Source organism: Gopherus flavomarginatus, chromosome 5 (assembly GCF_025201925.1).
Source record: "Gopherus flavomarginatus isolate rGopFla2 chromosome 5, rGopFla2.mat.asm, whole genome shotgun sequence".
Classification (NCBI taxonomy): Eukaryota; Metazoa; Chordata; order Testudines; family Testudinidae; genus Gopherus; species Gopherus flavomarginatus.
This window is the reverse complement of record NC_066621.1, coordinates 36,949,952-36,975,817: the sequence shown is the minus strand read 5'-3', so window position 1 is coordinate 36,975,817 and position 25,866 is coordinate 36,949,952.

The window sequence follows — 25,866 nt, the reverse complement described above, 5'->3', positions numbered from 1 at the left end:
AGAGGGGAATAATCACCTCCCTCGATCTGCTGGCAATGCTCCTATTAATGCAGCCCAATATGATGTTAGCCTTCTTGGCAACAAGAGCACACTGCTGACTCATATCCAGCTTCTTGTCCACTGTAATCCCCGGGTCCCTTTTTGCAGAACTGCTGCTTAGCCAGTCGGTCCCCAGCCTGTAGCGGTGAAAGAGATTCTTCCATCCAAAATGTAGGACTATCTTGGCCCCTGCTGACTCCACTCCCTCCTAACACCTGAGTCACAAGGGCTGCTGTGCCCTGGGGAAGTGTTTAGTGCCCAATAACAGACTAGGATTGTCATCCAGGCTCAAGGGTACAAATCTATCACAATCCCCCAGTAATAACATAACAAGTGAGGGAGCTTATTGGGCAGAGAGAAGAAAGGTCTGGAACTAAGGAAAGAACAGGAGCAACTAGAGTAGTAACCCATCAACAATCACAGCATTTAAAAGGGGCCCAACCCCCACCAACCAGTTCCCTCCCAGCCCCTGCATAGCAGAATGGGTGGTGAGTATTAGTTGTCTAGGGGCTGATGCTGCCTGTGCTCCTTGGCCAACTTGAAATTCACAAGGAAAACAAGCAAACGTGGGGATTCTTACTGGGTCTTCGGTCTCAGTGTCAGTGGGCACCTCCCAGGCTGTGACGCGTCTCCCTCCGCTCCACTCCACCAACAGCCAACAATCGAATGTAAACCAACCCCTTTGTCTCCGAGCGCTGGCTACTGATTGGCTCTGGTGGTAGCTCCCTGCTTGTTCCGTCTCCGCCAGGCATTCCAGACATGCTGGGAAGAGGGATCCTGAGCCCTGCAGCCATTGCAGTGGCGGATTAACGCACAGGGGGCCCATGCCCAAGGGCCTCAGGCAACTTGGGGGGCCCTGGGAAAATTTCACAATTCTCGGGCAGCATGATTTTGCTGGTGATTTTCCCCACAGAAATGTTTGTAATCAAAATCTATATACATATATATATATATGGGGTTTCTATTGGAAGCTAACTTGACTGCGTTCAATTATACAAAATGGGAATGTAATCAGGTTACAGTATTATAAAAAAAATAATTAGAGCAGTGCAAGGGATATTAGGCAAAAAAAGAATTTGTGTGTGTAAATATTTGTGTGTAATTATGCAAGGTTTTAAGGACCTAAACCACACTCATGGTTTGTAAAATCCTGTTTGTAGGTTTGAGATAAATTAGGTTTGTTTTGTTCTGTTTTTAAATGAAAAAATAATGCCCCCAAAACTCCATTTATTTCTCACATCCAAAGGTCCCTGCTGCAACTCCGCAGGCTGCAGCCTTCACCTCCCATGACGAGCAGGGGCAGGGGCAGGTGCAGGTGCAGAGCGTGGCAGGGCAGGGAGACGACATCTCCCATAATGGCGGGGCCCGTTTACAGCAAGGGCGGCACCTCCCCGCAGTAGCACGGGCCCCACCTACTCCTCCTGCTTTCTCCTGACACCAGCCCCACTCTTCCCGGCACCACCTCATGGCAACTTCTGCTTCCGGACTTGCACCAGAAATGGGAAGTTTGGGCCGGGCCTGGCAGTGGCTGATAGGAAATGGAGGCAGGAGACACGGCCACTCCCATGGTGCCATGGGCCTCCCAGTGGTGATGGGAGATGGAGGCAGTGGATATCATCTCTCCCATGGTGCCATGGGGCCCGACATGGTTGAGGGGAGATAGAGCCCTGGGGAGATGCTACAGCAATATTTTTATCAACGATTTAGACCATGGCATAGAGAGTGCACTTATAAAGCCTGTGGACGATACCAAGCTGGGAGGGGTTGCAAGTGCTTTGGGGGATAAGATTAACCTTCAAAATAATCTAGACAAACTGGAGAAATGCTCTGAAGTAAATAAGATGAAATTCAATAAGGACAAATGCAAAGTGCTTCACTTAGGAAGGAACAATCAGTTGCACACATACAGAATGGGAAATAACTGCCTAGGAAGGAGCACTGCGGAAAGGGATCTCAGGGGGTCATAGTGGATCACAAGCTAAATATGACTTAACAGAAAAAAAGGGAACATTATTCTGGGATGTATTAGCTGGACTATTGTAAGCAAGACACAAGAAGTAATTCTTCCACTCTAGTCTTTGCTGATTAGGCCTCAGCTGGAGTATTGTATCCAGTTCTGGGTGCCATATTGCAGGAAAGATGTAAACAAATTGGCAAAAGTCCAGAGAAGAGCAACAGAAATGATTAAAGGTCTAAAAAACATGAGCTTTGAGGGAAGATTGAAAAAAATGGGTTTGTTTAGTCTGGAGAAGAGAAGACTGAGAGGCGACATAACACAAGTTTTCAAGTACAAAAAACATTGTTACGAGGAGGGATTCAAATTGTTCCTCTTAATCTCTGAGGATAGGACAAGAAGCAAGAGGCTTAAAGTGCCGTAAAGGAGGTTTAGGTTGGACATTAGGAAAAACTTCCTAACAGTCCTAAAAACTTCCTGGCCAGTTGAGAGGAGAGAGCAGCAGCAGTGGGGGGGGGGGCAGGGGGCGGAGAGGAGGCCTGGCCAGCAGAGAGGAGTAAGCAGTGGCAGTGGGTGGGGGGCAGGGAGCAGAGAGGAGGCTGGCTGGCCGAGAGGAGAGAGCAGCGACAGTGGGTCGGGGCAGGGAGCGGAGAGGAGGCCTGGCCGGCCGAGAGGAGCGAGCAGCGGCAGTGGTTGGGGGGCAGGGGGTGGAGAGGAGGCCTGGCCAGCCGAGAGGAGTGAGCAGCGGCAGTGGGTAGGGGGTAGGGAGAGGAGAGGAGCCCTGAGCCTGGCTGGTTGAGAGAAGCGAGCAGTGGACAGGGGCAAGGGGGTAGAGGGGAGAGGAGCCAGTGGGCAGGGGGACCTCAGGGTGCATCACAAGTGGAGGGGGCCAGGCCAGGGCCCCTTCGGAGCCTGGGCCCAGCACCATGGTGCCAGTGGCACCATCAGAAACCCAGTACTGGGTGTGGACCCTGAGCGAGGCTTTTGGGTGATGCAGTAATGGAGCTAGGGAGTGGTAAGGGCAGTTCCACGTATCTCTAGCCCAGCCCCACTTCTTCTGTGCCCAAAGCCATGGCTGTGAGCCCACCCTTCTCAGTCTCAGACCCCACAGTCCCAGAGACATGACTGACCACTTACGCTGTGACCCAGTTACAGCTATGAAGGCTCCCCAAGCTCTCTAGAAAGACAGAAGTGGGAGGAGCAACCCCCTTAGCCTAGCAGGCAGGACGCATCCTTCTCAGTATGGCAGAGACTCTGCCCATAGGCAGATAGATACAACCTAGCCCATAGGAGACTGTTACGGGGGGGGGGGGGCAGAGGAAGAAGATGCAGGCAACTGAACATGAGAGAGAGCAAGAGAGACCCCTAGGAGGAAGGAACGAAACTCAGAACAGGGAGTCACTCTCATGGATCCAACCTTCTCCTAGGCAGCACACCACTGCTGGCCAGAGAGATGAACAGCCCCCGCAATTGGCAACATCATCTCCCTCGAATCCACAGCTAGTCAGGACACTTTTTTTCTTGTTTTTGTTTTTTTCTTAAGAAATCCACACCCAGCTAACGGAAAGTCCCTGCCTGGAGCCAGGGGGGTCGGTGACCAGAGCCCTTGCCAGGCCAGACACTTATCTCACTTACAGTGACAGCTGCTCCACTCCCAGCTGAATAGGTCTTTCCTGGCATCAACAAAGCTTCTGCTCTCACTCGTTTTCTATCTCACCACTGGGCTGGACTCTTTCCCCTCTTCCCCTCCCTCTCCTCCCCTCCACACACTTCTTTCCCCTTGGTGCCAAACACAACACAAGAAGGAAAAGCAAAAGTGATCATTACAATTTGCCGTGATGGCTAGGCTCTTCTTCTCGCATCACCCACACCCCAGGGCTCTACCCTGAACCCCCTTTGCATGATGTTGTCACAGCTACAATTGGAAAGCACCCCACTGCTCCTGCACCCAACACAGTCACTCTGCACAAGAGACTCTTGTCCCTTCCACTGGTCTTAACCCCACAGAGCCCCAGGCCCAGCTAGGATGCACCTTATATTTCTTTAGTACTGAGGCTCTCATCCTCTCCTTCCTATCTTTCTTGGACTCCATCTGTGGGAGAGGACAGGGAAGTGTTACAGACACACAGACCCTCCCCCAACTCTCTCTGCACCCTGGGCTCACACTTGTTGTCTCCCCAATCCTTAGCACTGTCTAGCATGTCTCCCCCAACAGAAGTCACAGAATCATAGAATATCAGGGTTGGAAGGGACCTCAGGAGGTATCTAGTCCAACCCCCTGCTGAAAGCAGGACTAGTTCCCAACTAAATCATCCCAGCCAGGGCTTTGTCGAGCCTGACCTTAAAAATCTCTAAGGAAGAAGATTCCACCACCTCCCTAGGGAATCCATTCCAGTGCTTCACCACCCTCCTAGTGAAAAAGTTCTCCTAATACTCAACCTAAACTTCCCCCACTGCAACTTGAGACCATTACTCTTCATTCTATCATAGAATTGGAAGGGACCTCAGGAGGTCATCTAGTCCAGACCCCTGCTTACAGCAGGACCAATCCCCAGATTTCTATCCCAGTTCCCCAAATGGCCCCCTTAAGGATTGAACTCACAACTTTGGGTTTAAAGCAGGCTAATGCTCAAACCACTGAGCTATCCCTCTCCCCTTAAGCATTTGGTACCACTGAGAACAGTCTAGATCCATCCTCTTTGGAACTCCCTTTCAGGTAGTTGAAAGCAGCTATCAAATCCCCCCTCATTCATCTCTTCTGCAGACTAAACAATCCCAGTTCCCTCAGCCTCTCCTCAGAAGTCATGTACTCCAGCCCCCTAATCCGTTTTGTTGCCCTCTGTTGGACTCTTTCCAATTTTTCCACATGCTTCTTGTAGTGTGGGGCCCAAAACTGGACACAGTACTCCAGATGAGGCCTCACCAATGTCGAATAGAGGGGAATGATCACATCCCTCAATCTGCTGGAAATGCCCCTACTTATACAGCCCAAAATGACATTAGCCTTCTTGGCAACAAGGCCACACTGTTGACTCATATCCAACTTCTCCTCCACTGTAACCCCTAGGTCCTTTTCTGCAGAACTGCTGCCTAGCCATTCGATCCCTAGTCTGTAACAGTGAATGGGATTCTTCCGTCCTAAGTGCAGGACTCAGCACTTGTGCTTGTTGAACCTCATCATGTTTCTTTATCTAGGTCCCTCTCTATCCTATCCCTACCCTCCACCATATCTACCACTCCTCCAAGTTTAGTGTCATTGTCAAACTTGCTGAGAGTGCAGTCCATGCCATCCTCCCGATCATTAATGAAGATATTGAACAAAACCGGCCCCAGGACCCACCTTTGGGGCGCTCCACTTGAAAAGAGCTGCCAACTAGACATGGAGCCATTGATCACTACCGGTTGAGCCCAACAATCTAGCCAGCTTTCTATCCACCCTATAGTCCAATCATCCAGCCCATACTTCTTTAACTTGCTGGCAAGAATACAGTGGGAGACTGTATCAAAAGCTTTGCTAAAGTCAAGGAATAACACATCCACTCCTTTCCCCTCATCCACAGACCCAGTTATCTCCTCATAGAAGGCAATTAGGTTAGTCAGGCATGACTTGCCCTTGGTGAATCCATGCTGACTGTTCCTGATCACTTTCCTTGCCTTTAAGTGCTTCAGAATTGATTCCTTGAGGACCTGCTCCATGATTTTTCCAGGGACTGAGGGGAGGCTGACTGGCCTGTAGTTCCCTGGATTCATAGATTCATAGACTCTAGGACTGGAAGGGACCTCGAGAGGTCATTGAGTCCAGTCCCCTGCCCTCATGGCAGGACCAAATACTGTCTAGACCATCCCTAATAGACATTTATCTAACCTACTCTTAAATATCTCCAGAGATGGAAATTCCACAACCTCCCTAGGCAATTTATTCCAGTGTTTAACTACCATGACAGTTAGGAACTTTTTCCTAATGTCCAACCTAAATCTCCCTTGCTGCAGTTTAAGCCCATTGCTTCTTGTTCTATCATTAGAGGCTAAGGTGAAAGAGTTTTCTCCCTCCTCCTGATGACACCCTTTTAGATACCTGAAAACTGCTATCATGTCCCCTCTCAGTCTTCTTTTTTCCAAACTAAATAAACCCAGTTCTTTCAGCCTTCCTTCATAGCTCATGTTCTCAAGACCTTTAATCATTCTTGTTGCTCTTCTCTGGACCCTCTCCAATTTCTCCACATCTTTCTTGAAATGCGGTGCCCAGAACTGGACACAATACTCCAGTTGAGGCCTAACGAGCGCAGAGTAGAGTGGAAGAATGACTTCTCGCGTCTTGTTTACAACACACCTGTTAATGCATCCCAGAATCATGTTTGCTTTTTTTGCAACAGTATCACACTGTTGACTCATATTTGCTTGTGGTCCACTATGACCCCTAGATCTCTTTCTGCCATACTCCTTCCTAGACAGTCTCTTCCCATTCTGTATGTGTGAAACTGATTGTTCCTTCCTAAGTGGAGCATTTTGCATTTATCTTTATTGAACTTCATCCTGTTTACCTCAGACCATTTCTCCAATTTGTCCAGATCATTTTGAATTTTGACCCTGTCCTCCAAAGCAGTTGCAATCCCTCCCAGTTTGGTATCATCTGCAAACTTAATAAGTGTACTTTCTATGCCAACATCTAAGTCGTTGATGAAGATATTGAACAGATCCGGTCCCAAAACAGACCCCCTGCGGAACCCCATTTGTTATACCTTTCCAGCAGGATTGGGAGCCATTAATAACTACTCTCTGAGTACGGTTATCCAGCCAGTTATGCACCCACCTTATAGTAGCCCCATCTAAATTGTATTTGCCTAGTTTATCGATACGGATATCATGCGAGACCGTATCAAATGCATTACTAAAGTCTAGGTATACCACATCCACCGCTTCTCCCTTATCCACAAGGCTCGTTATACTATCAAAGAAAGCTGTCAGATCCTCCTTCTTCCCTTTTTTAAAGAAGGGCACTACAGTAGCCTTTTTCCAGTCATCTGGGACCTCCCCCATTTGCCATGAGTTTTCAAAGATAATGGCCAATGACTCTGCAATCACATTCACCAACTCCTTTAGCATCCTTGGATGCAGCACATCTGGCCCCATGGACTTGTGCTCGTCCAATTTTTCTAAATAGTCCCGAACCACTTCTTTCGCCACACACAGCTGGTCACCTTCTCCCCATACTGTGCTGCCCAGTGCAGCAGTCTGGGAGCTGACCTTCTTTGTGCAGACAGAGGCAAAGAAATCATTGAGTACATTAGCTTTTTCCACATCCTCTGTCAGTAGGTCGCCTCCCTCATTCAGTAAGGAGCCAACACTTTCCTTGACTTTCTTCTTGTTGCTAACATACCTGAAGAAATCCTTCTTACTCTTCACATCCCTTGCTATCTGTAACTCCAAGTGTGATTTGGCCTTCCTGATTTCACTCCTGCATGTCTGAGCAATATTTTTATACTCCTCCCTGGTCATTTGTCCAAGTTTCCACTTCTTGTAAGCTTCTTTTTTGCATTTAAGATCAGCAAGGATTTCACTGTTAAGCCAAGCTGGTCGCCTACCATATTTACTATTCTTTCTACATATCGGGATATTTTTTCCTGCAACCTCAATAAGTATTCTTTAAAATACAGCCAGCTCTTTTGGACTCCTCTCCCCCTCATGTTATTCTCCCAGGGGATCCTGCCCAGCAGTTCCCTGAGGGAGTCAAAATGTGCTTTTCTGAAGTCCAGGGTCCGTATTCTACTGCTCTCCTTTCTTCCTTGTGTCAGGATCCTGAACTCAACCATCTCATGGTCACTGCATCCCAAGTTCCCATCCACTTTTGTTTCCCCTACTAACTCTTCTCTGTTTGTGAGCAGCAGATAAAGAGCAGCTGTGCACCTAGTTGGTTCCTCCAGCACTTGCACCAGGAAATTGTCCCCTACACTTTCCAAAAACTTCCTGGATTGTCTATGCACCACTGTTTTGCTCTCCCAGCAGATATCAGGCTGATTAAAGTCTTGATGAGAACAAGGGCCAGTGATCTAGTAACTTCTGCTAGTTGCCGGAAGAAAGCCTTGTCCACCTCATCCCCCTGGTCTGGTGGTCTATAGCAGACTCCCATCACGACATCATCATTGTTGCTCACACTTCTAAACTTAAGCCAGAGACTCTCAGGTTTTTCTGCAGTTTCATACCGGAGCTCTGAGCAGTCTTACTGCTCTCTTACATACAATGCAACTCCCACACCTTTTCTGCCCTGCATGTCCCTCCTGAACAGTTTATATCCATCCATGACAGTACTCCAGTCATGTGAGTTATCCCATCAAGTCTCTGTTATTCCAAGTCACCTGGTCTAGTCTTTGACTCCATCTTCATATTGCTCTTCTCCTTCCCAGAACTCCTCCTCTGCTCCTCAGACCTGTGTGTCCTCAGCTCTGCAGACAGAGGGGAAGGGACATCGTGGGAACACACATGCCCCATTCCAGAAACCACATGGCATCCAAAGGGCTACCAAACTATGTTACCTTTGGCCAAAAACCACACCCCACCCCAAGGGAGCAAAACGCCTTTGTGAGCCCAGCACACACACTCACACCAAGCCCAGCCAAACTGGGAGCTTGCCCTGCTTCCCCGGGTTGACGGATGGAGAAGTTTGGTGGGCAGTGGGGGCCCCGAGGGACTGGCTCAGTGTGTGAATGAGTGACTGGGATATTTGTGGGGGGCCGGACTGTGAGGTTGGGTGTCCAGGAGGACCCAAGGTAAGAGACCAGGTGGATTAGGGGTAGAGGAGGTTAGGGTTACCAAGGAGCACTGTGGGAATGGGGGATTTAGAGACCCCAGAGAGGACAGGTGGGGCAGGTTGGAGGGCCCCCCGGGGGCTGAAAAAGGGACCCGGGCAGGTTGGGGGGAGCAGAGAGTGGAGATGAGGGACTCACACACTGGGGATGGAGGGGGCCGTGAGGTGACAGGGACATGGGGCCCAGCCCTGGAGAAATGGGTTGGAGTTGATGGGGGCGGGCTGGGAGGACGACGCTGGGGAAGGCATCACATTGGCAGGGCAAAGGGAAAGGCCACAGAGAAAGGACAGGGTAGGGGAAGGGGGCACTGGGGATGAGGGGGAGGCTGGGGGGTGAACTAAGGAGAGTTTGAGGAAAAGGACTGAGGGGTCCCCACGGGGGCAAGGCAGGAGGGGGGGATGGGTGGCTGAAGGGACCCAGGGACAGGGCAGGTTAGGGGCTGAGGGGGATGTCCGGGCCCTACAGAGCAGGGAGCAGGAAGGGGAGGGGATGAGGGCTGAGGGGAACCCACAGGCACTGGGCAGGGCTGGGGGAGGAGGTGGATGGGAGAGTAGAAAGGACCCAGGGATGGGGCAGGCTGGGGGGTTGAGGGGGATGTCGAGGCCCTACGGAGCAGGAAGCAGGAGGGGGAGGGGATGATGGTTGAGGGGCGCCCATGGGCACAAGGCGGGGCTCGGGGGAGGAGGCTAGGGGGGCTGACGGGTCCCCATGGGTGCAGGGTGGGGCTGGGGGCGGGGGTGGATGAGGGTATTGAAGGGACCCAGGGACAGGGCAGGTTGGGGGGGGATATCAGGGCCCTTTTCTGGAGGGCCATAATCTGAGTCGTCTAGTAGCTTGTTTGCTGGCCAGATGTATTTTTTATTTGCCGGTTCTTTGTGCTGCTACTTATGGGCAATTTCCTCCTTCCCTCTCCCATCAGCTAGGTAATTTCCATTCACACAGAGGCTTTCTTAGCTTGCCTCTGGATCCAAAGCTATCAGCAGCTCAGAGACTGTTTTAAAAGGGACAAGTTCCACTTCCTCCAGAGTTCTGATTACGTTTCACTTTCATCTCCTGCTCCAAAACACACAGAGCTCTGAAAAAGAAAGCATAATCTATTGTGGCTCCTTTTGGAGCCCTAACAGGATTTTAATTAAGTATCATGTTTTGTTTGCATTTCTTTTACCCCTTCTCCAATATACACTGCACATGTCCTGGGAAATCATTTAACCTCCATTATATCAGCCATATTAATTTTACACAAGGTGTGACTGCCTCCCCATGCCCACAGAGTTTTCATGCACCCCCAAAGTGACAGTCAGATCCCCCAGGGCCACCCCAAGACTCAGTGTGCCAATCATTGCTCCCCTTTTCCTTTTCCTGTGCGCACACACTTCTATTTGGTCTACCATCTCTTGCACTGTGATTACTCTTTTTACACAACTGTACGCCGATTACACTCCCATCTTGTACAACTAGAGACAGCCGGGGCAGCCAAGTTAAGTTCCACTAGAAACCCCTGACATTCCTTTTAGTGATTTTGATTAAATTATCCACTAGTCAAATAATTTGGATCCGATTAATCCTCCGTCTGCTGCCTGCATCTGTCCCCTATAGACCATTTCTGTGGGAAAATGGCTTATTCTCCCTCAAAATACCTGTAAAGGCTTCTGGGGACAGAAGCATCCTGGTGGTAGTAGCCACTCTACCTGACCCCTGATACAATTTAATTACCATGCTTCCATCTAATATGACTGCACAGAGCTGCACATACAGTTACATCTATATAACTGGGTTCTGTTATTAAACCAAAAACTTGCTTCTTGTAACACCACAACTGTTACCTTTAACATCTTCACAGCTGTTACCTGTACCATTTTCACACCTCCCAAACATTTACTTTCCTCCAAGCCCTGTATTATCACTTTTTTGCAAAACGGATTTGTAACTTTTCACTTACTTCTTTAAACCACTTACTCCAACATTTAGTTCTTTAAGGTGGTGCACTTTGTCCCTAACAACTCAGCCACCAAGTACGATTATTGCCACACAGCTGCTGTAACCTGTGCTGTCTTTACCTTGAGACTGCTCAAAAGGCAGTAAAACATTTGGCTCCATGGTTGCTCATGGATCTTTTACTCCAAATATTCCAGTGGAATACCGCAGACCTTCATCGTACTTTGTCCCAAACAAAACAAAACAAAGCAAACAAACAAACCCCAAAAACATTTCACATAAGTATCCAAAGTACCCTCCATTAAAGCTTCAGAAAAACAAAAGTGTGGAAAGACAGGGGGAGAGGAGGGAGAAGAGGTGGAAAGAAACCAATTAAGCCTGTTAGGTCAGTTTAAAATACAGGCTACCAGCAGCAAATTAAGTAAACCGAGGGAAAGAAGGAAGAAAGAGATATAGTTAACTCTGAACCAAGAGTAGGCTCCCCAGCTTGGAACAGCTGGGAACCCTGACCTCCAGGTTTTCATTCTGGCTCTGGGAGAAGAGTAGGGGTTGTTACGTGCTCCTGAAAACCCTGCCATTTTCCACATTGAAACATTTTTCCTTCACTCCCCCAGGACCAAGTCCCAGCTCCTGTCTCTAAAGGTGGTCTGTTAACTGTGCTTCTGACTCTAAACCCTGTTGTGTCGAACCATCTTTAACCAGCCTAACTAATTTACAAACCTTCAGCAGCCCCTGCTGAAACAGCACCAAACTTGAAAGATTACTGGCAGCTTCCCATACCGCTGCACTTACTTCAAACCTCTCACAAGTGGACTGAAGTGTCTCTTTTCCCTGGAAGGCATCCAGTCCCCAGGGGCAGGGACCTTCTTCCACTACCCATACATCAAAGGAGGATGGGCTCCTCAGCCACCCCCCATCCCTCTGGGTCCCCTAACACTTCCCCCGTTTCCTTTTCAATCTCATTCCAGGCTGACTCCTGCACCTGGTATGGGCCCTGGTTCTTCCTTATCCATTTATCTAAAAAATCCTTTACCCTGGCTTGCCAGAACCTGCAACTACCATCACAAGAGTTCGCTATACCCCCTCCAAGCAGCCACGCGGACTGTTGGGGAGAGGGACTTACAAGCACCAGCACCAAGATGTTAGGGAGCTTATTCCTTCACCTTCTCACTTCCCTGGTCCTTCTCGCACGAACAGAGAGAAACAATACCAGAAGTCCAAAGGTGCAAACAATTCGATGTTTATTGGGGTGAACTTCCAGCAAGCATGATTCCAGTTTCCTTCCTTAGGCCTTGGCTACACTTGCAGGTCTGCAGCACTGTGAGTTACAGCAGTCTTCGTACAGCTATATAGGGAAAGTGCTGCAGTGTGGCCACACTGATAGCTACCAGCGCTGCAGTGTGGCCACATTTGCAGCACTGTTGGGAGTGGTGCATTGTGGGCAGCTATCCCAGAGTTCAAATGGCTGCAACATGCTTTTCAAAACAGGGGGGTGGGGTGGAGTGTGATAGGGAGCGTGGGGGAGACAGAGAGAATGGATTTTTGGAGCTGACACTGTTCTCAGCCCCCTGCCTTGCAAGTTCTAAGGACTGGAAGATACACAGCACCTACCTTCAATCATTTTAAAAGTTTCAACCCCTTCCCTCACCCCTCTCTTATTCACTAAATGCAAATTATGCACTCCTAAATAGCCTTCAGACCACATAAGCAGCTGCTCAACAAGGACTCCCGCCTGTTACCGAAATATCAGGTCTGCCTAGCTGAGAGCCAATTAACAACCTGACAGGGATAAGGAAAAATGCTTTATTCTGCAGAAAAAGGAGAGCCTGTACCTTGGTACAAAAGACTCTGTCTTACACAAATTTCACAAACCTTTTATACACATTCAGACAAAGACTCTTGCGTGTTAATACTTGATTGGTAAGTGTAAAATCTCATGTTCCCCTTATCTGGGTAGTACTGACTGGTTTGGAGCAGGATTTTCCTGCTTTGAGGCAGAGGAAAAGAGATAGTGAAAAAGTTCAGGCTACTGTGTCCATGAGCAGTACTCACCCTCCCCCCACCTACTGGCCACTTGTAATTTATTAGGGGGGGTCAGCCAGCTTTCACAATCCCCCTTTCGGGCCTGGCAAGCCCAGATTGCCAGGCCCGTTACGTAATTTACGATCAAGCTGAAGAGACAGGTACTGAGTTGTCTTACGGACAGCAGAACCTTTGGTTACAGCATTATACAGACATTTTGCGCATTGTATTACTATTCAAACAATACATGGGAAGAACAGACAGAAAATAATCCATTTAACAATTGTACGGAAATGGCCAGTAAACCATGATCCAAGGTCTGGGAGAAGGTCCTTAAAATTAAAGGTGTGATTAAGAGATACAGCATGAAAAACAACAGCAGCGTTCTTAATAGCCTATAAATCCTGTCCAATTAAGCCAGAATGATTAACATAAAAACAGCATTTTTTCAAGATGCAAGCACAAGTCCCCTCTATTTCAGCATTTATAGAAACTAGCACATGTTTATTTTGCAAAGCCACTTCTGCTACTTCATCAATCTCTTTTTGTAACTTTTGAAAAGCGTCTATTAATGCATTAGCTGCTTTCTTAAACCCTGCAGAACTATTTACAACTGATCTCTCTAGTTCAGCTACCCCCAGCTCAGGAATGATTGCACGGACAAAAGAATGGAATCCTGTTTGTTTGACAACTAAGGGATTGGGGCACTGACTATAAATCAGTTAGGTATACCAGGTGGTCTAATTTCCCAGATGTCTCGGTGAATAATCCAGTCCCACATGCATCCTCTCCATGGACCCGTCAGGATTCGGTATGTGGAGGCGCACACCTCCCTAACTGGTCCAAATGCTTGGAAGAAACACTGTGAATGTCCACACTTCCACTCAGAAAGTGTTCAAATATGTCTCCATGACCACAGATCAGATGGTACTCCTGATGTGTCTGTAAGGACAGTGGGCCAACTCTGGTGCTCAAGATTACTCCGAATGGCCATCAGCTGGTCATTCAGGAAATCCTGAATTCCTAAACATACTAGATCCCACTGCAATGCCTTCCCAGCCTCAGTGATTTTCAATACCATCTCAGTAACATCTGGGTCATAGAACTAAGGGTGGAAATAACATGTAACTCACCAACTCCAGCCTGTACTTGGGTTAGCTGAGCTCCAGAAATAAGGCTAGTGACCTTTTCTAGTTGGCCCGATTTCTTATCATGTTCTTGGCTTTTAATAATATTCCAAATGGCTGCTGTGCTATTGGCCCCATCCCATAGGGATCCAGTCAGGTCCCTCTTCTTCCAGAGGAAATAACCCAGGCCCTCTGTTGTGCTAATCTAATGGCAGCCCCTAGTGTTGTATTAATCACAGTCCATTGATATCCTAATACATATCTCTTTGGTGTAGTACTATATTACATATGTTGGTTGTATACCTTTAACTAATCTCAGGTACTTTCAAGAGGCATTGACATTAATAGCCTAGGAGGGGGTGTATTACAGAGTAACAGGGGAGATGGCAGGGGCAACAAGGTGCCTGAGGTATCTGTCATTTTAAATCCAATTAGGGAGAGCAATACATACTGAAGGATTTATCCAGAACACAGGGCGCAGCCTGTAGAACAAACCCCAAAATCCAATTAATATTACAGTCCCAAGCATGGGTCCCACAATTTTTTTTCTGCCAGTGTATAATTCTTTGTTTCTTCACCAGGGTTAGTTTTTAATGTCCTTTCTAGTCAGGAATTCCTGGACTTTAGCAATTTTAGTGGAGTGAGTGTTCCTTCTTCTTCCCTGAAACAGTCATGGTTCAGCATCCTACAGGGAAGAGGTTACCAGCACATTACCCTGTAATGGTTTTGATTCTTCTAGAAAAATTCAAAGGCATAGTAGATCTGTCAGTGGACAAGGGAGAGGTTACTAGCACTTCATCTTGTACTTTTTCCCTGCTGTCCAGAAGGCACAGTGGAGCTAGAAGGAGAAATGGCTAATCATCAGTAGGAGAATTCTCCTGCGGTGGAGAGGTCTTTTTGCGGTGAGAATCATGGGTACAGGCAGGCAGTCTCTGGCACTTCACAGCAGTGTTGGTAGTCAGCAGGGCTTAATAAGAACCTTTCCAGCACGGAGCCAAAGCAGTCTTTTGTTGATGGACCTTTACATCAATCCAGTTTCCTGGTTCCAAGGAGTGGCAGGGCTGCTAGGGTCTTTGGGTAGCGCTTCCTTACCTGCGAGAAAAGAAACCTAAAACATTTCATTAGTGCCTGGCAGTGTTTTGCAGATCTCATAGCTGCGTGGGCAAATTTAAGCCTCCCCGCTTTTCTTGGTTACCAGCCAAGTCTTAGCTGTGAGCAGTTTCCTTGAATGGAGCTAGTGTCTTATCTTCAGTCTGCTAGCTATTATTTTTTTTCTTTCCAGTTAACTCATTCTGTTCTTTTTTCCTTCTCCCTTTTTGGCTTCTTTTAACCTACAAAGGAAACTTTCACTCTTCACTCATACACCTTTTCCCAACAACGAACACATAAACATTGCCATTATACTGTACATTATCTTATTATTCAATGTATGCCACATATACCCTTCCACTAAAATAACTTTATTACAGAGCTTTGGAGCAACAAGCCAGGACAAGCACACCCACTTTGAGGAGTCCACTCAGTACAACACCTGGTGTCCAATAGCTTCCCACCCTCCCCACCCTCTGGCTAGAAATCTGAGGTAGCCAGAAGGATCCCATGTACAATATGGGGAGTGGGTTAACCTTTCATGTCCTTGCTCTCAAAAACTGTTGGTATGCAAATTTTAATAATAATTTTTAATTAAAAGATTTGGCCAATGAAGTTTCTTTTTTTTTACTTAAGCAAATGTGTTAGATTTTAGTATATCACATTTTCCTGTTTTAACCAAACACTTTGTATTCCAAGTTGAATAAAACAAGTATCTGCATTCCAATCCAACCCCTCTGCCTGATTTTAAACCAGACCATCCCATGAAAACACTAAACACAACAATTCCGGCCACGAGACAAACACCACAAGACAGAACATAGAACACAAAACATAATTTTTATTGTGCCAGTAAATGCATGATATGTTGAATGCTGTTCAGCTGGCATCAGTTTTCTCTGATTATCTGAAAGACAAAAAACAGAGGTCTACCCCTTCTGGGCAGTTAATCATTATTTAAATATACAAATACTCTTGTTGATTTCAGGCAAAACAGAGGAATTACCCCATATTTTCTTGTATTAGTTTCATAGGCAGCCCAGGTTTCAGTGGCTTCTACCTTATCAGTTAGATAATTCGCATTAATACAGATGCTTTCTGGCTTGCTTTTGGATCCAAAGCTATCCACAGCTTAAAGGTTCTTACCTTGAAAGGGACACAATTAACTTTATCAGAACTTTGATTGCTTTTTACTTTTAACTCCTGCTTTCAAACACTGAAAGAAAACATCACTACTTATAGTGCCCCTTAGAGCCTAATAAAATTTCAATTACATAGCACTGTATATATTTCTTTAGCTAATTCAACTAAATTGTTCATAGCCAAATGATTGCAATTTAATAATTTCTTTGTGTGGCCATTCTTCCGGTTTGTTGTGAACAGGCATTCTGGGATACCTCCTAATACCCTGGAGGCCAATTACAGTGCTTTTGGTGTCCACACTTGCGGAGCAGTGCTGCGTGACCAGTGCTGCAATCCTTATACCCGAGGCAGAGCAGGAGTACGGCCAGCGCTGCAGCCAGAGAGATGCAGCGCTGTATGTGCCTTGCAAGTGTGGACACAATGTAAGTTGCAGCACTGTAACCCCATCACCAGCACTGCAACTCTCAAGTGTAGCCAAGCCCTTAGTGTCCCCCTTCGCAGCTCTGATACCACAGAGCCTTGTCTGTGTCCCTGTTTCTGTTCCTGTTCCCATCCTGTTCCCATTCCCCCCTTTAGTAAAACATGATCCCAATTCCCTGATCCACCCTATTCCCATTTCCCCCCTACACTTCCTGATTGACTGCAGACTATATAGTAAAACTTGAGTTCTGCTTCGCTATAAATTAACCAATCATTTTACTGAAATTGAACTAACCAATCTTAACATACTGTACCATGGTTATTTAACCAATTATATCCCACCATCTTAATTGGTTTACTCCCAACAAAATTAATGATATAGCAGACAGAAACAATCACAGAACCAGACAGAGACCATGCAAATAAACCTACAAAACAATACAGAAGTGAGGATTTCACAACTACATCTATGCAGACACAAGGGTTTTCCAGCTGTGTCTATTGATAAGTGAGTTCTTGCCAGACAGGATACTGTCAAACTAAGTTTCCTTTCACATCTTCTAGGCTCTTCCCTTTCTCTGGAGGTGATAGGAATATCAGGACAGGATAGTATTCCTAACAGCCCAATAGCACCTTATTTCCATGTGACTAGTTTGGAATGTGAGGATGTGACCACACACTTCCCAGTTTATGGCTGGCCTCTGCTGCTTAGCCGAAGGCCTTAGCCTAAGAACCAGGCCTCATACTGTCAACAGTAAGAGAAGGCCATTACACAGACAGACAGTGATTTTGATTCTTTCTTTTATATCTCTATAACTAGGTAAGCGATAAGAATACACCTAAATTCTTAAGGTATAGGCCTTTGCAGACAGGCCTGAATATCTATATCCTAAGGGGGCCCCACAGGCGCAGACTCAGGCAGGGGGGCCCTGGTTGCTTGTGGTGCGTGGAGGCGCGACGGCAACATGTGACTGAGAACAGCAGAGACCCGCTGGGAGGAAGAAGAATCTCATAATGCACCAGGGCTGGCAGGAGCCGCATGCAACGCCCCCGCCCCACCGTCTGGCGCCTCTGACCTTCTCCTAATGGCATCCTGAGCGCAGCACTCACTTCCACTTCCCATAACTTCCACTTCTGGCCTCGCCCTGTGTAGAGGCGTTTCAGGGGTGGGGCACTGGGGAGGCAAAAGCAGGTGGCAGTGGGCAGGGCACGTGGGGTGGGAGGGCTGAGGGATCAGGCCTCAGGGGCGGGGGGCTGAGGCCAGACTCTGGGGGAGGTGGGACTGGCCCGGGTTGGGTCCTGCGGGTGGGGCGAGGCGCGCGGCTCCCCCTGCCCGGTTCCCCTGGAGCTTGGTCTGGGCCTCGCTGCACCCCGAGGTGCGCCACACCACACGGCTCGGGAGTGCTGGGGCGGCTCACACGCAATGTCCAGTCACTGCCCAGTGACACATTCAGCCCCAGGACATCGCCGCCCAGGAGCGCTCCTTTCCCAAGCCCAGGGGGCTTCGCTGTGTTCGATCCCGGTGTTGCAGCTGCGGCCAGGGCGTTTGCACTCGGGGCAGGGGAAGAACTTCCGCTCCCCACTTCCCTGGGAGACAGAGCTCTGTCCCTGCCTCAAGCCAGGGATTGTCCCTGGGTTAGTCTGTGCCTGCTGGAGGGTGAGATTTCCACACTGGGCTTCAGCGCCAAAGGGTTTTATACCAGTCCCTCGCTGGCCACAGCTCCAAAACCAGGACAGGCAAGAGCAAGGGAGTGGGGGTGTTACAGGTGCTGCAGGCAAACCTTTATAGTAATTCTTCACTTAACGGGGTCATTCTATTCTCAAGAAATGCGACTTTAGGCAAAATGATGTTAAGTGAATCCAGTTTCCCCATTAGAATTAATGTAAATGAACTGGTTAGGTTCCAGGGGAATTTCTTCCACCAGACAAATGACTATATTATCTATTTATATATACACAGTATAAGTTTTAAACAAACAATTTAATACTGGTACACAGTGATGATGATTGTGAAGCTTGGTTGAGGTGGAAGAGTTCCCTAACTGCTAAATGATGAACTAGCAATTGGCTGAGCCCTCAAGGGTTAACTCTCTCTCTGCACAAGGCAGCAGGAATGGAGGGAGATATGCACATTTCCTTTGTTAATTAGATCAGCTTGCTGAGAAGGCAGCTGCTGCAAGCTCCCTCCATCTTGAGCCCTGGTGTGTCCCGCCTGCTCTAGGGAAGATGGAGTAAGTGTGGTGTAGGAGTAGGAGGGAGGGGGCACCCTGACATTAGCCCCCCTCTTCCCTCCCTCCCACCTGCACAGCAATCAGGAGTCTCGGGGAGCAGCTCCAAGGCAGAGGGCAGGAACAGCCCATTGCAGTGGGGGGAGGGACACAGCTGAACTGCAGGAAGCTGCTGTACAGGGAATTTAGGGGAGTGGGGAGCTGATAGGGGGCTGCCAGTCCACCCTGGTTCCAAGCCCCCATCAGCTAGGTGCAAGGGGCAGCTCTTCCTGCAAGCAGTAGACAAAGCAGGTGGCTGCCAAACAACGTTAGAAGGGAGCATTGCACAACTTTAAACGAGCATGTTCCCTAATTGATCAGCAACGTAACAATGTTAACTGGGATGACTTTAAGTGAGGAGTTACTGTACATCCAAAGTAATGTGTCTTCATGGGACTGGCCTCTCCTTGCACCCCAGACAATGCTCATGAAACCAGATTAGGGTTGGTAAATGGAACGAATTTCCATTCATACAAAGCCAAGGGTTAAGACCTCAGCTGCCTTCAGTGAAGATAACAACTCTTCATTGGTCAATTCAGAGTGAACTGATTTAAATTAAAGCCTTTATAATCGCCACGCTGAAAACCTTGCTTTGAATCCTCTGTTGGAATTGTGTTTGGCATTCGTACTTCAGTCATTTTCCTAAAGAAAGGATAACTTTCCTTGGGGGGGAACCATCACAATGTCGATTTACGACTAACTATAATCTGGACACGGAATGTGCTGCTTTCTTTGTTTGCTAACCAGGAGGATACGTCCTTCCTTGGATACTAAATCCTTTCAGCCAGCACCAGCCAGAAAACAAGTACGCAAATATTTGAGAGAACAGACAAAGAAACCTCACTGACAGACACCAGCATGGATGCTGTCTACATGCATGTGTGAACCAGCAGGGAGCTCTTACTGCAAAGTTCCCTCTTAAGCTGGGCATCTCGAGGGAATGGTGACTATTTTCTGCTTCCACTCTGTGATTAGATTCAAAATGGATGCCCAGGTTACAAAGAAGAGAAGATCCAGTTTTGTCCCTCTGCCCATCCCGCCCCTCCGATTTCCCCCCTTCAGGGGGATTTTCCCGCCTTTGATTGCAGGGAGCAGATTCTGATGGAGCATGAGGGCAGCAACTTGCAGCTGTTACTGAGCATGTGAGTAGAGCATTAGAAGAGAAGAACAACCAGACTGGGTCACACCAAAGCTCCATCTAGCCCAGTGTCCTGTCGGCCAACAGCAGCCGGTGCCAGGTGCCCCAGAGGGAATGAAGAGACAGGAATCATCCAGTGAGCCATCCCCTGTCGCCCAATTCCCAGCTTCTGACAGACAGAGGTTAGGGGCACCATCTCTGCCCACCCTGACCAATAGCCCTTGATGGACCTGTCCTCACTGAAACACAGAATCATAGACAGTTAGGGTTGGAAGAGATCTCAGGAGGTCATCTAGCCTAACCCCCTGCTGAAAGCAGGACCACGAATCTCTCTAGTTCCCTTTTCATCCCAGGACCCTGCTCAGAAACAGTGAAGTTGCAAGTTCTAACAGGAAACAGCTTCTGAAAGAAGGGCAGCACCTCTTCCTCCTCCCCTCCTGTGGGGATGAGCAGCCTCCCAACTGCCTCTCTGCCCTGGCCTCCTTCAACCCATTGCCCCCTTTAGCCTCCCCCAACTTCCCCCATTGCCTCCTTCAGCCTCCCCCAACTTCCCTCACTGCCCCCTTCAGCCTCCCCCGACTTCCCCCATTACCCTCTTCAGTCTCCCCGAACTTCCCTCATTGCCCCCTTCAGCCTCCCCCAACTTCCCCCATCACCCTCTTCAGCTTCCTCCAACTTCTCCCCACTGCCCCAGCTCCACCGCTCTCAGGTTCCCTTCCCCACAACCATCTGCTTCTTCACCTGATGTGGATCAGGAGCAGAAAATTCTTTTGAAAAAACCTTCTGCAAAGTAAAAAGTAAAACAACCAAGCAACCCCCTCCCTGGCTTTGTGCTGGGTGCCCAGCTGTGGGCCTGTGTATGTCTGTGTTGCGGGGCGGGGGCGCTGGTCTGAGCACACTCCAGTCAGGGAAGGGGTGGAGTTGGCCAAAGGGGCAGGTTGAATCTTTAGCAGAGAATTCCTTTCTCCATTGCATTAGCTAAGCGTTGCTGTTAAATGTCAGCCGACGAATGCAGCATTTGAAACAACCTGACTCTAAATCCCCTGCCCTCTCAGTTGCTGTAGTTCTCACATCCTCTGCTCTTGCGATGTCACCACATAACATGGTGTCTTATTCCCATAGTGTCCTGTAGGTTAGACAGGACTTAAGTTTATGAGGTAAAAACTGAAGCATAACTCCTTCCCTTCCTCCTTTTGACTTTGGAAAAATAAATCCTGTCCCCTCCCAAAGTCCCAACCCAGCCCCACCGGTGCTGCTGCAGCTTGGAGAAAGGTGCCCTCTCATCTGGCCCTGAGATGCTGTGGGGAGAGAGGGCTGGAGCGGGGAGTCCTCTCTCCCTGGGGCAACCTGCTCCCCAAATCCTTCATTCCCAGCCCCACCCCAGAGCCCTCACCCCCCTTCACCCCAACCCTCTGCTCCAGCCCTGACTCCCTTATCCCCATCTGCACCCAAGAGCCTGCATTCCCAGCCAGAGCCCTCACACCCCTGCACTCCTATCCTCTGCTCCAATGCTGAGACCCTCATCCCTAGCCTCACTCCAGAGTGTGCACCCTCACACGGACCCTCAGTCCCCCTGCACCCCAGCCCTTGCCCCCCCCGAGCCTTTCCCACATTCCAAACTCTTCAACCTCACCAGTGCTACACACCATCCATGTGCAGAATGAATTTTGTAATGAGCACAATATGCAGGTGATGTGTCACACCTCACCTCCATATTTGTGCCCAAAACAAAATTCATTCTGCACATGGACATAACAAATTAGAGGAAACACTGCTCCTGACTTTCAGCCTCTCTCTCACATCTTGAATTTCACACATCGAGTGATCAGAATAAAGTGCTCTCAAGTGAGCTACAGACCAACAGTGGTTCATAGTAATTATTCAGCAAGTATTTTAGAAGACCTAGAACATTAGAGGAAATCATGACCTGCCAAGAGACAATTAATGGAGAGAAGCAGCAAGATTAATTCCATACATTGGATTGGTTGTGACTTATTTGCCTGATTTGAAAAGAGACCAAAAGGACCTGAGTCTCCTTGGTGTCGATAGCCCCCTGCGAGGCCAATCAGCACTGAGACTCTGAGGGGCAGGAGATTGAGGGGTCTCTCCAGATGTCCCAAAGGACGGTCCAGGTCACCATCAGAGGGGATCACTCTCAGACCCAGGCCTACCTCTTGGTGAGGACCTCACGCAATGAGAGCAACCCCCTCCATTGCCCACACTCCACACACATCCCTTCTAAGTAGAGGGAGCTGGAAAAGGGAAAAAAGAAGCAAGAGAAGAGGAGAAAGGAGGGAGGAAAGAGGAAAAGGGAAACCAAAAAGGATACACCCCAATGTCCCTAGGGATTCCAACCATCAAAACCTAGGGAAGAAATCAAATTCTGCCACCTGAAGCCAGTGTTTTTTGGGCCTAGAATGCTGCCTGCGCCAGGTGGATCAGACTGAACAGGTTCCAAACCTCTCTGAGCCTCTTACCTTGTCAAAGGGAAGTTTGTTTTCGGCACAATCCATGGTAGGAAAGGAGAAAACTCCACAGAGGTTCCTCGTCATGCTCACATCCGTGAATCCTAATTCTCTCTCAGCCTTCAAGGAGAGACCTCGTGAAGGAGACTTGTGGCAGCAAAGCGGGGGGGGGGGTCTCAGAGACTGGCCTGGCCCTGCACTTCTGTCCTGTCCGGCTGATGTCGGGGTATCTCTGTGAGGTCACCCCCTCCCCACCACCTTTGCCCAATAGGCTGAGTTCCTGCAAAAGGCCTTTGTGATGTCACTGCCACAACCACCCCTCCCCTCAAAGTTGATGTCCTGCCCTAGTCAGCCTAGTTGGGTGTTTGAGTTGTTTCCCCTGGATCTGGGATTGCCAACTTTCTGACCCCACAAAACTGAACATCCTTATCCTGCCCCTTCACCGAAGTCCTGGCTCACTCACTCCATCTCCCTCCGTCGCTCACTCTCCTCCACGCTCACTCACTGGCTCTTTTTCATCGGGCTGAGGAGGGCTGGGGAGGGACCCTTTTCAACTGGGTGTTGTCGGGACAGACCTGGGAAGGAGGCTGCCTGCCAAACACCTTTGAGAGGCACTGTCCCTCCCTGTCAGAAAATCATCTCCCTCCTTCAGTTCAGTGGCTGCCTGAACTGTTCCTTATCCCAGCAGAGACGGAGGAGTGAAAGCAGCAACATCAAACCCCTGTGCAGCTAGCAGGAATGGACACAGACACTCCCTTGTCTCTGAACAGATATTTAGTTTTACTCTTGGTAAACTACAAGTCTAAAGGGACGGGCGGTGGCACCAAATCTAAGGAATGAAACACAACACAATCATCATCGTTATGTCCATCGTTGCCCTTTTATTCTTCCGCTGTCACTCTCCAACCACGGCAGCCCTCTGTTGGTTCAGTGAGAGTGCCACACTCATTGCTTCTGACACACAAAGACTCACACACACACCTTGCACGCAAAACCTCACCAAGGAGTCAGATGCATCTGCTGGTTCCCTGCACCCCTGCTGTACAGAATCCAATCACAAGGAAAGCTTGTCGGCCCAGAGCTGGTGAGGAGTCCGGGGCTGGAGTATTTAACCTACAGTGACGGCACTAGGAGGAAAGATGCTGAAAGAGTGCAAGTTAAACATTGGTAGCTCCGATTCCAGCCCCTCACAAGTCAGTCCATCCCTCCAGGAAAGGGGCACATCTGAATTCTCAGCTGGCTCAGTCTAGCTGCGTAGTTCTTGTTTACACCCAGTCAGGTCTGAGGCCTGTTTCACACCATGTGTTTGAGGAGACCGTCATAACCAACTCTCTGCAATAGCAAAAGCAGGAGACCATGTTATTGCTCCTGCCCCAGCACAGACAGACAATGAGGGAAATGATCTGTATTTTAGGGTGGGGCTCCCTGCCCTTGGCCAAAGACCAGCACCTCCCTTTGCCCTTTGTCACTCATCAAACTTTTCTTTCAGCAGCGAGCCCTAGAGCTCAGTTGCTGGAGCGCTGCGTTTGTCGCTCATGGTCGGGGAGATCACACATCACTGGGCTCTTCTACCAGGAAGTCCAACGAAAGGACTGATTTCCTCATGTGACACTCCTGGGATTGTCTGAGGGGGTGTCCACACTGCACACTGTGCCTGTCTCTGTGTGGCCTGGGCTTGGTGACTTGTGTTGCTAAGTCGGTGTTTGAGCATCCAGACTGCAGTTGAAACTCAGGCCTCAGGCTGTGTCCATCCTACTGCAGTAAATCATCCTAAGTGACAGTGCTCTAGCTATGTGACTAACACAGCTGGATTAGATTTAGCTTAGGTCGATTTACTGCTGTGTCTGCTCTGTGCTGGGCCGACAGGAGACTTACCTTACTCCTGTCGTTCCCGGTGTAGTCCCAGAGTCGTCCGGAGAGCGCTCTGCTGTCAATTTAGTAGGTCTTCACTAGACCCCCACTAAATCAACCTGGGTGCATCGATCGCAGCAAATAGCCTCACAGCTGTGCTGTGCATCCTCCGTGCACTGCTCAGCCCTGAGTCAGAAATTCAGCTCCTGTGTGGTGTGTCACCCTCCTCAGCTGAAGATGCTTCCCGAGTCCCCAGTGATTTCTGTGATAACTTGTCTCCAGCCTGTTTGAGTCCATACGCTCCCCGCGGGGAGGTTTTGCGTGGTCTAGTGACAAGCTCTGGTTGCTCAGCCCTGTTAAGGAAGGCGAGCTCCGGGGAACATTGACACTCTGGAGATCCCTCAGTGGAAGCACAGGCGGTTGGTATAATAGGCAGGGAGGCTACACCTCCCCTGGCACAACTGCCGCCAACCAGGCCCCGGATGCCTGGGCCCTGGTGCCCAGCCTGTGCTCCATATCTTCCTGTATCTGCTTTGCCCCTTCTCCCAGACCCCATCGCCCACCGCTGCCTGGCTGAGTACCCCCTCTCCTCCACTGCACCCCCATCTCTAGGGTCCCCACCACTCACCGTGGTGTCCCTTCCTCCACTCCCTCCCACGCTGACTCATGGGTCAGTCCTGCGGCTGGTCAAAGAGACCTGAGGATTACAGTGGACGAGAAGCCGGATATGAGTCAGCAGTGTGCCCTTGTTGCCAAGAAGGCTAGCAGCATATTGGGCTGCATTAGTAGGAGCATTGCCAGCAGATCGAGGGAGGTGATTATTCCCCTCTATTGGGCACTGGTGAGGCCATATCTGGACATCTGGAGTATTGCGTCCAGTTTGGGGCCATCCCACTATAGAAAGGATGTGGACAAATTGGAGAGAGTCCAGCAGAGGACAAGGAAAATGATCAGGGGGCTGGAGCTTATTTGGTCTGCAGAAGAGGACAGTGAGGGGGGAATTTAATAGCAGCCTTCAATACGGTGACCAGACAGCAAATGTGAAAATCGGGACGGGGGTGGGGGGTTATAGGATCCTGTACAAGAAAAGGACCCAAAAATCGAGACTATCCCTATAAAATCAGGACATCTGGTAACCCTAGCCTTCAGCTACCTGAAGGAGGTTGGGGGTCTGAAGAGGATGGAGCTCAGCTGTTCTCAGTGACGGCAGATGACAGAACAAGGAGCAATGATGTCAAGCTGCAGTGGGGGAGGTTTAGGTTGGATATTAGGAAACACTGTTTCACTAGGAGGGATGTGAAGCACTGGAATGGGTTCCCTAGGGAGGTGGTGGAATCTCCATCCTTAGAGGTTTTTAAGGCCCAGCTTGACAAAACCCTGGCCGGGATGATTTAGTTGGTGTTGGTCCTGACATGAGCAGGGGGTTGGACTGAGTGACCTCCTGCAGTCCCTTCCAATCCTCATCTTCTATGAGTCTGTCAGTCCTTTGTCCATCCCCTCAGTAGGCACCAAATTCCCCTCTGGCCAGTGGGTGCTCAACTCCCGCTCTGCCCCAGGCCCCTCCCCGACTCCACCTCTTCCCCAAAGCACTGCCCCACCTTTTCCCTGGTCTG